Raw genomic sequence first — 12,345 nt, 5'->3', positions numbered from 1 at the left:
ATATATATATATATATATATATATATATATATTCCCAGTTTCTTTAGCCATGAAAAGTCCATATGGGCTAATAATGGCCTCTCATAAAAAATGACAGCAGTCAAAAATGAGTGTGCACATTGACACAGCTTGAAGAAAATTGTGGGTCAGACAGCTGAGGATTAATTTATAATGCAATGTGACAGAATAAAAGAGCTGCCTCCTGGGTAAAGACTTGAAACAGTTCAGGAGTCAGAGTATTGCAAAGCTGCTGGCTCACGTGTTCAACGGACGAGTGTTAAAATGATGGTGACAAGTGACTTTGATGACCTGGGTCTGGCTTTGTGAGCTATTTGAAGCCATTACCTTCACTACAGTTACCAGAGCAATCCAGGTTTCTGAAAATTAGGGGAAAAAACATTTGGAGTGTTAAAATTAGATCTTTGTTTTTACACTCCATCAAGTTTGACATTATGTTCCCTAAAGGCTGTCTATTCAAAAACAATCCACGGTCTGGATATGCTTCATGCGTAGCATTGTTTTGCAGAACAATTTGAAGTAAAAGTTCTGATATTAAGGTGATTCAGTATAAAACTCTACAAGATCTGGTTTGGTTTAAAGCTACAAAAGATGAAGGTTTTGAATCTGATTTGATATGGAGAGTGGAAAATCCCTCTGAACTGACTTGTGTTTGAGCAGCAATTTGCTCGACCCACTTATGACACGACCTTCACCTTAATAGGAGCAACAGAATCAATGATGTCTGACATTTTAGGCATCATTGTAATAAGTCAAAATTCTAAGATTATTCAGAGTCTGAAAGAAAAGTCAGATGTTTTTTTTTCTTCCTTAATATGTATTTATAGAGAAAAATACATATTACATATTATTTATCAAACTTAACAGTAAGAGAACATGAGATTTAACTGAGAAACTCGACACAAGGAATTAACTGAAAAGGCAAGACCCTATGGACAATAATAACAAATAGATGATCAGAAAACCAACACACAAAAAACTAAACTCATGCATCAATGGATCATATCAATGCAAATAATTAAAAAAAACTTTACAAATAAGAAAAAGGCAGTTCAAAGTATTATCTAAGGGAAACTAGTCAGTGGGGATTGACTTCCTGATGGTGTGTGTGAGGCTGGTGTTGAGAAAAATTATTATTTTGAGTGTTTAACACAGTTTAAACCTTTTTAGAACGAATTTCTTAAGTTTGAACAGGTTTGTGTTAGTGATTTAAAACCCGAAGAACTATAGGATCTGCAGGAGAGCTTCAGCTCAGACCCCTGGGGTCTTATCATTAAAGACAGGAGGTCATAAATTAACATATGCAGGAAGGTGGAGGACATTATCACTTGAATTACTCTGAGAAAGGGAACTTTGGTCGGTTCACGTAACCAGGATGAGAAGTCTTCCAGAACTAACATCTGACATGGTGCAAAAACTGAATATAACATAAAATGTTTTAAATCACTAACATTTAATTTGTAAGACATTTTTCTTAGTTATTAATAACATGTTTTGACTAAAAATTCTATTATCTAGTTTTAGAATTAATTTAGTTAATGATGAATGTATTTGAAATTGTATTATTTCTGACTATATTAGAATCACATGAAAATGTTTTGTTTAGTATTAGAAAATATTTAGGTTTATGGTGAATGAATGTCTTAATTCTTATTTGTTTCTAATTCCTAATTAGAAACAGGAATTGTACTTCATTATTTTCTGTTTATTATCTATTGCTTTTGGTTTGATATCAGGACTAAACTTTGGAGATGCTGAGTGCAGAAGAACAAAGTGGGTTTTTGGAGAACTTTTCATTGAATTAAAATACAGTATTAAAGGTTTGTTCCTGGCAGAGCAGAAGAGAAACCAGAATTTCACAGCTACCTGTGAGGTTCCTGCATCTGTTTCTCTTTGCCCAGATGGCTGTAGAGCCACAGGAGGCCGGATAGTGTTAAGAAAATAAATTTAAAATAAGTTAGTTTTAGAATTTATCATGACTTGATTGAAATACCATAATTATAGTTTTAAAATTTATAACATATTCTGACCTATTGATATATTTTACTGTAGTTAAAGCAGATTGTTTGCCAAGATCTTCTGATCTGCTCTTTGTCTGTTGGGAAACAATCAGTAGGAAGTTCTAGCTTTTCACACTGATCTGTGAAAAGCCATAAACCACCATGAATTCGGAGAGTCTGCTTCTACCTTATTTAACAAAAGGTGTTTGATCTTGCGACCAAACTGCGGGACTTTTTCTAAAATTTAAAAGGGCCAGAGATGCCTTCCAATTGGTCAAGTAGAGATACGCCTTATTTGAATACATTAAAGAGGTAAACACACCTACAGGTATAAAAGTTTGTGCACAAGGGAAACAATTCAGAAAAAAGCTGATTTATTTTACTTCTGCACCAGCTCTTTCTCCAAGGACGTCCTTGATATTTCTTTGTCTTCTTGTCTCAGGTAACACTGTTTGTATCTGTCTTTCTTTAGTTTCCTGTACTATCTTATATTTTCTTCTGATTGGATTAAATCCTGTAATTCTGTGACGTCAACACGCATTGTTGTGTTTTTGTCCCCGCACGTGGCCACGCGAGAAAACCCGGGATCAAAAGGAAGTATCAGAGCCAGAGTTTTGCTAAATTTACCAGTAATATAAAAATTCTTCCTTAACACTGGTTGGTCTGTTGCAGAGCCGGTCGGGCCGACTGATGGGAGCAGCAGAGGCAGAACAAGAACCTGGCCCAGCGTGAATGTCCATCTGCCACGACCCACTGGGGGTTTGAGGAGACCGAGCATTCAAACAAAAAACACAGCTGCACTGATCTGAGAGCACTTTTTAAGTTAAAAACAACAACAACAAGAAAAGGATATACAGGTCCTTCTCAAAAAGACATTATTTTCATTATTTTCCATAATGTAATGATAAAAATTTAACTGTCATATATTTTAGATTCATTGCACACCAACTGAAATATTTCAGGTCTTTTGTTGTTTTAATGCTGATGATTTTGGCATTCAGCTCATGAAAACCCAAAATCCCTGTCTCAAAAAATTAGCATATCATGAAAAGGTTATGCTGCCTCTCCTTGGGCTGCCACCTTATCGTGGTGGAGGGGTTTGAGTGTCCCAATGATCCTAGGAGCTATGCTGTCTGGGGCTTTATGCCCCTGGTAGGGTCACCCAAGGCAGACAGGTCCTAGGTGAGGAACCAGACAAAGTGCAGCCCGAAGACCCCTATGATGAATACGAACTTTGGACTGCGTTTTCCCTCGCCCGGACGCGGGTCACCGGGGCCCCACTCTGGAGCCAGGCCTGGAGGTGGGGCACGATGGCGAGCGCCTGGTGGCCGGGCTTTTACCCACGGAGCCCGGCCGGGCTCAGCCCGAAGAGGAGACGTGGGTCCCCCTTCCGATGGGCTCACCACCTGTCCGAGGGGCCAAAGGGGTCGGGTGCATTGTGCTATGGGCGGCGGCCAAGGGAGGGGACCCTGGCGGTCTGATCCTCGGCTGCAGAAGCTGGCTCTCGGGACGTGGAACGTCACCTCTCTGGTGGGGAAGGAGCCGGAGCTAGTGTGCGAGGCTGAGAGGTTCCGGCTAGAAATAGTCGGCCTCACCTCGACGCATGGCTCTGGTTCTGGAACCAGTCTCCTTGAGAGGGGCTGGACGTACTTCCACTCTGGAGTTGCCCACGGTGAGAGGCGCCGGGCTGGAGTGGGCATACTTGTTGCCCCCCATTTGGGCGCCTGTACGTTGGGGTTCACCCCGGTGAACGAGAGGGTGGCCTCCCTCCGCCTACGGGTGGGGTATGGGTTCTGACTGTTGTTTGTGCTTACGGGCCGAACGGCAGTTCAGATTACCCACCCTTCTTGGAGTCCTTAGAGGGGGTACTGGAGAGTGCCCCTCCTGGGGACTCCCTTGTTCTACTGGGAGACTTCAACGCTCACGTGGGCAATGACAGTGAGACCTGGAGAGGCGTGGTTGGGAGGAACGGCCCCCCCGATCTGAACCCAAGCGGTGTTCTGTTGTTGGACTTCTGTGCTCGTCACGGATTGTCCATCACGAACACCATGTTCAGGCATAAGGGCGTCCATATGTGCACTTGGCACCAGGATGCCCTAGGCCGCAGTTCGATGATTGACTTTGTCATCGTCTCATCGGATTTGCGGCCGTATGTCTTGGACACTCGGGTGAAGAGAGGTGCGGAGCTGTCCACTGACCACTACCTGGTGACGAGTTGGCTCCGGTGGTGGGGGAGGAAGCCGGTCAGACCTGGCAGGCCCAAACGTGTAGTGTGGGTCTGCTGGGAACGTCTGGCGGAGTCCCCTGTGAGACGGAGCTTCAACTCTCATCTCCGGCAGAACTTCGAACACGTTCCGGGGGAGGTGGGGGACATTGAGTCTGAGTGGACCATGTTCCGTACCTCCATTGCCGAGGCGGCCTATCGGAGCTGCGGCCGCAAGGTCGTTGGTGCCTGTCGCGGCGGCAACCCTCGAACCCGTTGGTGGACACCTTCGGTGAGGGATGCTGTCAAGCTGAAGAAGGAGTCCTACCGGGCCTTTTTGGCCTGTGGGACTCCAGAAGCAGCTGATAGGTACCGGCGGGCGAAACGGCATGCGGCTCGGGTTGTCGCTGAGGCAAAAACTCGGGCGTGGGAGGAGTTTGGAGAGGCCATGGAGACAGACTTCCGTACGGCTTCGAGGCGATTCTGGTCCACCATCCGGCGTCTCAGGAGGGGGAAGCAGTGCAGCACCAACACTGTTTATAGTGGGGATGGTGCGCTGCTGACCTCAACTCGGGACGTTGTGGGCCGGTGGGCGGAATACTTCGAAGACCTCCTCAATCCCACCAACATGCCTTCTGTTGAGGAAGCTGAGCATGGGGACTCTGGGCTGGGCTCTCCAATCTCTGGGGACGAGGTCGCCGAGGTGGTCAAAAAGCTCCTCGGTGGCAGGGCCCCGGGGGTGGATGAGATCCGCCCGGAGTTCCTTAAGGCTCTGGATGTTGCGGGGTTGTGTTGGCTAACGCGACTCTGCAATATCGCATGGACATCGGGGGCAGTTCCCCTGGACTGGCAGACTGGGGTGGTGGTCCCCCTGTTTAAAAAGGGGGACCGGAGGGTGTGCTCCAATTACAGGGGGATCACACTCTTAAGCCTCCCTGGTAAGGTCTATTCAGGGGTCCTGGAGAGGAGGGTCCGTCGGATAGTCGAACCTCGGATTCAGGAAGAGCAGTGTGGTTTTCGTCCTGGTCGTGGAACACTGGACCAGCTCTACACCCTCAGCGGGGTCCTGGAGGGTGCATGGGAGTTCGCCCAACCAGTCTACATGTGTTTTGTGGACTTGGAGAAGGCGTTTGACCGTGTCCCTCGGGGGGCCCTGTGGGGGGTACTCCGGGAGTATGGGGTACCGGGCCCTTTGATACGGGCTGTCAGGTCCCTGTATGACCGGTGTCAGAGTCTGGTCCGCATTGCCGGCAGTAAGTCGGCCTCGTTTCCGGTGAGAGTTGGACTCCGCCAAGGCTGCCCTTTGTCACCGATTCTGTTCATTACTTTTATGGACAGAATTTCTAGGCGCAGCCGAGGTGTTGAGGGGATCCGTTTTGGTGGCCTTAGGATCGCATCTCTGCTTTTTGCGGATGATGTGGTCCTGTTGGCTTCATCGGAACGTGATCTGCAGCTCTCACTGGAGCGGTTCGCAGCCGAGTGTGAAGCGGCCGGGATGAGGCTCAGTGCCTCCAAATCCGAGGCCATGGTCTTGAGCCGGAAAAGGGTAGAGTGCCTTCTCCGGGTCAGGGGGGTCGTCCTGCCTAAAGTGGAGGAGTTTAAGTATCTGGGGATCTTGTTCACGAATGAGGGAAGAAGGGAACGGGAGATCGACAGGCGGATTGGGGCAGCGTCTACTGTGAAGCGGGCGCTGTACCGGTCCGTTGTGGTGAAGAGAGAGCTGAGCCAAAAAGCGAAGCTCTCGATTTACCGGTCGATCTACGTTCCCACCCTCATCTATGGTCATGAGCTTTGGGTCATGACCGAAAGAACGAGATCACGGGTACAAGCGGCCGAAATGAGTTTCCTCCGCAGGGTGGCTGGGCTCTCCCTTAGAGATAGGGTGAGAAGCTCGGTCATCCGGGAGGGACTCAGAGTAGAGAGTGCTCCTCCACGTTGAGAGGAGCCAGTTGAGGTGGCTCGGGCATCTGGTAAGGATGCCTCCTGGACGCCTCCCTGGTGAGGTGTTCCGGGCACGTCCCACCGGGAGGAGGCCTCGGGGAAGACCCAGGACACGCTGGAGGGATTACGTCTCTCGGCTGGCCTGGGAACGCCTTGGGATTCCCCCGGAGGAGCTGGAAGAAGTGGCTGGGGAGAGGGAAGTCTGGGCCTCCCTTCTGAAGCTGCTGCCCCCGCGACCCGACCCCGGATAAGCGGAAGAAAATGGATGGATGGATGGATGGATGGATGGATGGATGGATGGATGGATGGATGGATGAAAAGGTTCTCTGAACGAGCAGTTAACCTGATCATCTGAATCAACAAAGTAACTCTAAACACCTGCAAAAGATTCCTGAGGCTTTTAAAAACTCCCAGCCTGGTTCATTACTCAAAACCGCAATCATGGGTCAGACTTCTGACCTGTCTGCTGTCCAGAAGGCCATCACTAACACCCTCAAGCAAGAGGGTGAGACACAGAAAGACATTTCTGAACCAATAGGCTGTTAGCAGAGTGTTGTATCAAGGCACCTCAGTGGGAAGGAAAAAGTGTGGCAGAAAACGCTGCACAACAAGAAGAGGTGACCGGACCCTGAGGAAGATGGTGGAGAAGGACCGATTCTAGACCTTGGGGGAAGCAGTGGACTGAGTCTGGAGTAGTAACATCCAGAGCCACCGTGCACAGGTGTGTGCAGGAAATGGGCTACAGGTGCTGCATTCCCCAGGTCAAGACACTTTCGAACCAGTAACAGTGGCAGAAGCGTCTGACCTGAGCTACAGAGAAGCAGCACTGGACTGTTACTCAGTGGTCCAAAGTACTTTTTTTGGATGAAAGCAAATTTTGCATGTCATTCGGAAATCAAGGTGCCAGAGTCTGGAGGAAGACTGGAGAGAAGGAAATGCCAAAAGGCCAGAAGTCCAGTGTCAAGTACCCACAGTCAGTGATGGTCTGAGGAGCCATGTCAGCTGCTGGTGTTGGTCCACTGTGTTTCATCAAGGACAGGGTCAATGCAGAAGCTATCAGGAGGTTTTGGAGCACTTCATGCTTCCATCTGGTAAAAAGCTTTATGGAGATGAAGATTTAATTTTTCAGCACAACCTGGCACCTGCTCACAGTGCCAAAACCACTGGTATTACTGACCATGGTGTTACTGTGCTCAATCGGCCTGCCAACTCTCCTGACCTGAACCCCATAGAGAATCTGTGGGATATTGTGAAGAGAAAGTTGAGAGACGCAAGACTCAAAACTCTGGATGAGCTTAAGGCCATCGAAGCATCCTGGACCTTCATAACACCTCAGCAGAGCCACAGGCTGATGGCCTCCATGCCATGTTGCATTGAAGGCTGCAAAAGGATTCCTGACCAAGTATTGAGTGCATAACTGAACATAATTATTTGAAGGTTGACTTTTTTGGTATTAAAACACATTTCTTTTATTGTCAGATGAAATATGCTAATTTTTTGAGACAGGGATTTTGGGTTTTCATGAGCTGTATGCCAAAATCATCAGTATTAAAACAATAAAAGACCTGAAATATTTCAGTTGGTGTGCAATGAATCTAAAATATATGACAGTTTAATTTTTATCATTACATTATGGAAAATAATAAACTTTATCACAATATGCTAATTTTTTGAGAAGAGCCTGTAACTATCTTCAGGCTAAAGTTGCTCCACATCCAAAGCTTGTAATCAGTGAAAATACAAGTTTACTTCAAAGTTTTAATTGATTAAAAAGTTTCTAAAACAACAACATGAACTAATAATAATCATATTTTGATGACTGAATGTCATCTGTGTGTAACAAGATGTTGGTTTGGTTCATGTAAGAGTCACAGACATGTGAAAGGACCACGATTAAATCAGCTAGATGTGTGAAAAAAAACCCATGTAATTCTGAATCCTACACAAAGGTTTAAAAAGTTAGCATTTAAAAAACACAAAATAAATAGTGGTCATACTGTTCTCAGGGTTAAGATTCCCTTAAAAAAGATAAATAGTTATCTTTCTGCTAATGAACCATCAAGTCATTCCAATGTGTTGAACAATTAAAAGAACTAAAACAAGCAGCATGCCCTTTGGGACTGACTTTAGACGCCGGTTCCTGAAGTCATAAAAACAAATCATTTCTTAGGTGTTGCTGATGAAATATTCATAGATCTCATAGTTCAATGAATTTAGCTTTTCCATCTGTCATTCTTATCAGTAGAAAGCCCATTCTGCGCTCCATCACTGATTTTCTGTTTCTCCTAAATGAATAGCAAGTTCTGAGCTCTCTGCACAGTGCAAAACTTCCTGGTGTTTTTTATTTGTATTTTTTTGCCAGATAAGTCGAGACTTATTCAGATGAGATGGAGCTCATTTAAAGGAAGTTCAGTTCGATAAAGGTCTAAATGTGGATGATGCAAATCAGGAAATGCAAAGTTGTATTTTTTTTCTGAAACTATTTGCTTAAAGAATAACTTAATTACAACCATGAGACATTAACATGCTGGCTCTGACTGTTGGTCAATTATCTCCTTATTTGTTATTGATATATCAGTATCATAAAATCTAACATTCTAATGTCATTATCAAGAAAACACAAATTTCCCAAGTATTATCTTAAGACAATATTTTTTGTAAAAAGCTGCTCACCTTCACATCATCATAATCATAATGTGCTGCATGCAAGGAACGTTTCAGAGTCGATAGCAATACCAGATACATATGAATTAAAGTTATGTGTTTAAAATTATTTACATTTTCATGAACTTAATTAGAAAAGAATAGAAATATAATTTATTGTCTCACAGTCACATTGATACGGAAGAGGATTAGGGCCACTGGAAAAAAAAACAGTTCTGACTTTAATCTCAGAATTCTGAGTTCAGAATTTTGAGATTAAAGTCAGAATTCTGACTTTAAACTCAGAATTCTGACTTCTGAGATTAAAGTCAGAATTCTGAGTTTAAAGTCAGAATTCTGAGAAAAAAGTCAGAATTCTGACTTTAATCTCAGAATTCTGACTTTTTTCTCAGAATTCTGAGTTTAAAGTCATAATTCTGAGTTTAAAGTCAGAATTCTGACTTTTTTTCTCAGAATTCTGACTTTAAACTCAGAATTCTGACTTTAAACTCAGAATTCTGACTTTTTTCTCAGAATTCTGAGATTAAAGTCAGAATTCTGACTTTTTTCTCAGAATTCTGACTTTAAACTCAGAATTCTGACTTTGACTTTTTTCTCAGAATTCTGAGATTAAAGTCAGAATTCTGACTTTTTTCTCAGAATTCTGACTTTAAACTCAGAATTCTGACTTTTTTCTTCTGACTTTTTTCTCAGAATTCTGAGATTAAAGTCAGAATTCTGACTTTTTTCTCAGAATTCTGACTTTAAAGTCAAAACTGTTTTGTTTTTTTTTTTCCCAGTGGCCCTAATCCTCTTCCGTACATTGAGGTGTGTAAGGTCACACAAAACTAAAAATGTATTAAAGATGTATAAAAAACAAAAGTAAGGGTAATATACTATACATCGAGGACAACGATATAACATAATACTACAGAAGTAGTGAACTTTGACCCAGGGAATGTGCAACTGAGTGAGATCTAAAAAAATAAAAAAATAATTAAATAAAAAAAAAATGCTCCTTGCCAAGCTGTTATTAGTAACCCTGAAATCATCAGGAGCAAAAGTTTCCTGTTGCTGCTTTACTCAGTGGAAAGTTATAGCAACATGAATTCAAGTTAATCCAAGAAAAAAAGCGATATGATTTATTTAGTTTGTCCTAATTTGCTTCCAGTAGAAATGATGAAAAACATTTATCCTGGAGGATAAATTGCCTTGGTGAGACATTGCCTCAGCGTGTATTGTTCAGTTAGAATCCAGATCTACACTCTGACAGTATACGATTTGCTGCAGGGCATCACAATTAACTCCTTTTAGAACCAAACATGACTGAAATATCAAAGGACTGGAAAAGAGGGAAAAGTAAAAAAAAAAAGAAAATTGTTTTCCAGGCAGTAGAATTAATAAAGTATTTTGGAAATAACTATTGTTATTCCAAAGTTATTCATTGAGTAAAGCAACATAGCTGCAAAATACAATTTATAAATTACAAAAAGATTATAAACACTTTCAGCCTACTACAGTATTCATAACTGTACACAAGAAAAGGTATCCAACCAGATTTCAAGAGGGTGATCAGGTCTCGGTTGTAATTGGTCAAGTAGATAAAGCCGTCTCTGTGTGTTGGGATCAAGTGTCAACCCATTGGTTACATATCAGATGTGAATAAATCCCAGGATTTTTATGTCCGTGCATCAACGATTTTATTGTCGTACATTTTAGAAGTGAAATATGAGAAAACCAAACCGCATTAACATCTATTGATAGTGTGAAATGCAAGCTCAGCATCAAACGGATGTTTCAGCACTTTGTCAAATGGTAGAGGGAGTCGTCAGCTGATAGAAAAAGGTGGCGGCTAAGAATATGAGGATACTATAATGCCAGAATGACACTTCCTCATCACTCTGATGGCTGTTTTTCCATAGAGCTCAACTCAGTCGTGCAGCGTCACAGAAGTGCCTGCATCGCTTCATGACCCAACAAAGGTCATGTGTTGGTACGCTGCTCCCTCACCTACAAGTGAAAGTCTGTAAAGCTTCTATCATTTTAGCATTGTGTCATAAAGCTGCATTCACTCTCATTATTGAACATAAGTGTGCTGTAATCTTCATGTAAAAGGGATGTCAAATTTTCTTTCAAAGCAATCTACTGAAAAAGGAGATTATTTTCCCCAGTTCTCTTTATCAAATGCTGTGTGTGTGTTTATGATGTAAGGTCTGCATGTTTAAGATGACACATCACATCACATCACATCACATCACATCACATCATGAGATGGTTTTGCCACAAAAACCCACCAAACCTTATTGAGCATCTTCAGAAACCTGCACAGATTTTAGTTTCTGAGTTAAAATCAGAAACCAGCAGTTCATGTGTACTGTGTTAAAAAGACACATGAACTTTCTTGTGTTGGTCAGTTGGACAATGCAAAATCCTATTTCGCAAAAGTCAGAATATTGAGAAAGAAATTATTTTGGAGATGTATTTTTAACAACAGGATTCACAATTAGGTTAACTGGAGGAACATCTATGGATGGAAAACAAACTGAAACACACAACTTCCTCGTTTGATTTTAAAAACGCAGATAATTATGAATCCACTAAAATATTTGGAGGAGACTGTAAAGCATCTTTGAGTGTTCTGAAAAGCAGTGGCGGAGCCAGAGGGGGGGCCAGGGGTGCCAGTGCCCCCCCTGTCATCTGATTGGCCCCTCTAGTAGCCCCCCCCCAGATGATTGACGTAACAGCACCAGGTTATTCCTGCACATTATTTGGAATCATAGTCAACCTAATATCTAAAGAAGAAAAACAATAATAAATATATGAAAAGAAAATGTATAAAACTTTATATAAGTCCATGTGACATAAATAAATAGATTTAGATCAGGCGCGATACCAGCCTCCTTTGTACTCATAACAACAAGCTGATATTCTTCTCCTGGATGTTTCAGTTGTGCTGCGCTGTGGTTGCAACTCAAAGGCTAAAGCCCTTCATACCTGGTGGTGATGGTAAAACATCAATAAGTTATTTATTGATCCTCCGCAAAAAAGAGAAAAAACCGAAGAGGGGTCAACAATGTTCTAGTTTGGATCAGAGGTGGCGCTGGAGTTTTTTCGTTGTCCGTCAAAGAAAAAAATCATTTTATTTCCAATTTGTAGTCATCAAACGAAACATTTATTATTTCTCTGCGAGAACGTTTTGAAATCAGGTAACATTTCACGAAATGACGTGATTAGAAGACGGCAGAACTCTGATTGTTTCCTGATCCCGCATCACTTCCTCCAGAAGCGGATCAGCTGCGCTAGGCGCTCCAAAGTCTCTGGTCCGTTAAAGCGTCCAGATCAGAGCTGATTCTCTGACAGATATTGTTCCTATAATGATTAATAATGAGCTCCACGATGTTCTCTGTGCCACAATGGTGGCACAGAGAACTGTCTGCGCACAGTGGACCAACTGTCTGCGCACCAAGTGGTCAGCTGCGCTTGATCACATTCTGGACAGAAACCAGCGAACTGCTCTCTGTTCTTATCAAGACGAGGTGA

At 43.1% G+C, this 12,345-nt stretch overlaps 1 long non-coding RNA gene across 1 annotated transcript; it reads left to right on the top strand.

Annotated features, from left to right (window-relative positions):
- The first annotated feature begins 2,474 nt into the window (after positions 1–2,474).
- Positions 2,475–7,090, top strand: LOC145553615 (uncharacterized). The gene is made up of 2 exons (XR_014089673.1): positions 2,475–3,070; positions 6,484–7,090. It is a non-coding gene; the product is annotated as an uncharacterized LOC145553615 (long non-coding RNA).
- The last annotated feature ends 5,255 nt before the right edge of the window (positions 7,091–12,345 follow it).

This window comes from Poecilia reticulata, chromosome 1 (assembly GCF_904066995.2).
Source record: "Poecilia reticulata chromosome 1, P_reticulata-male-v2, whole genome shotgun sequence".
Lineage (NCBI taxonomy): Eukaryota > Metazoa > Chordata > Actinopteri > Cyprinodontiformes > Poeciliidae > Poecilia > Poecilia reticulata.
Note: the sequence above shows the minus strand (reverse complement) of the source record. Positions and strands in the feature narration are given on the sequence as shown.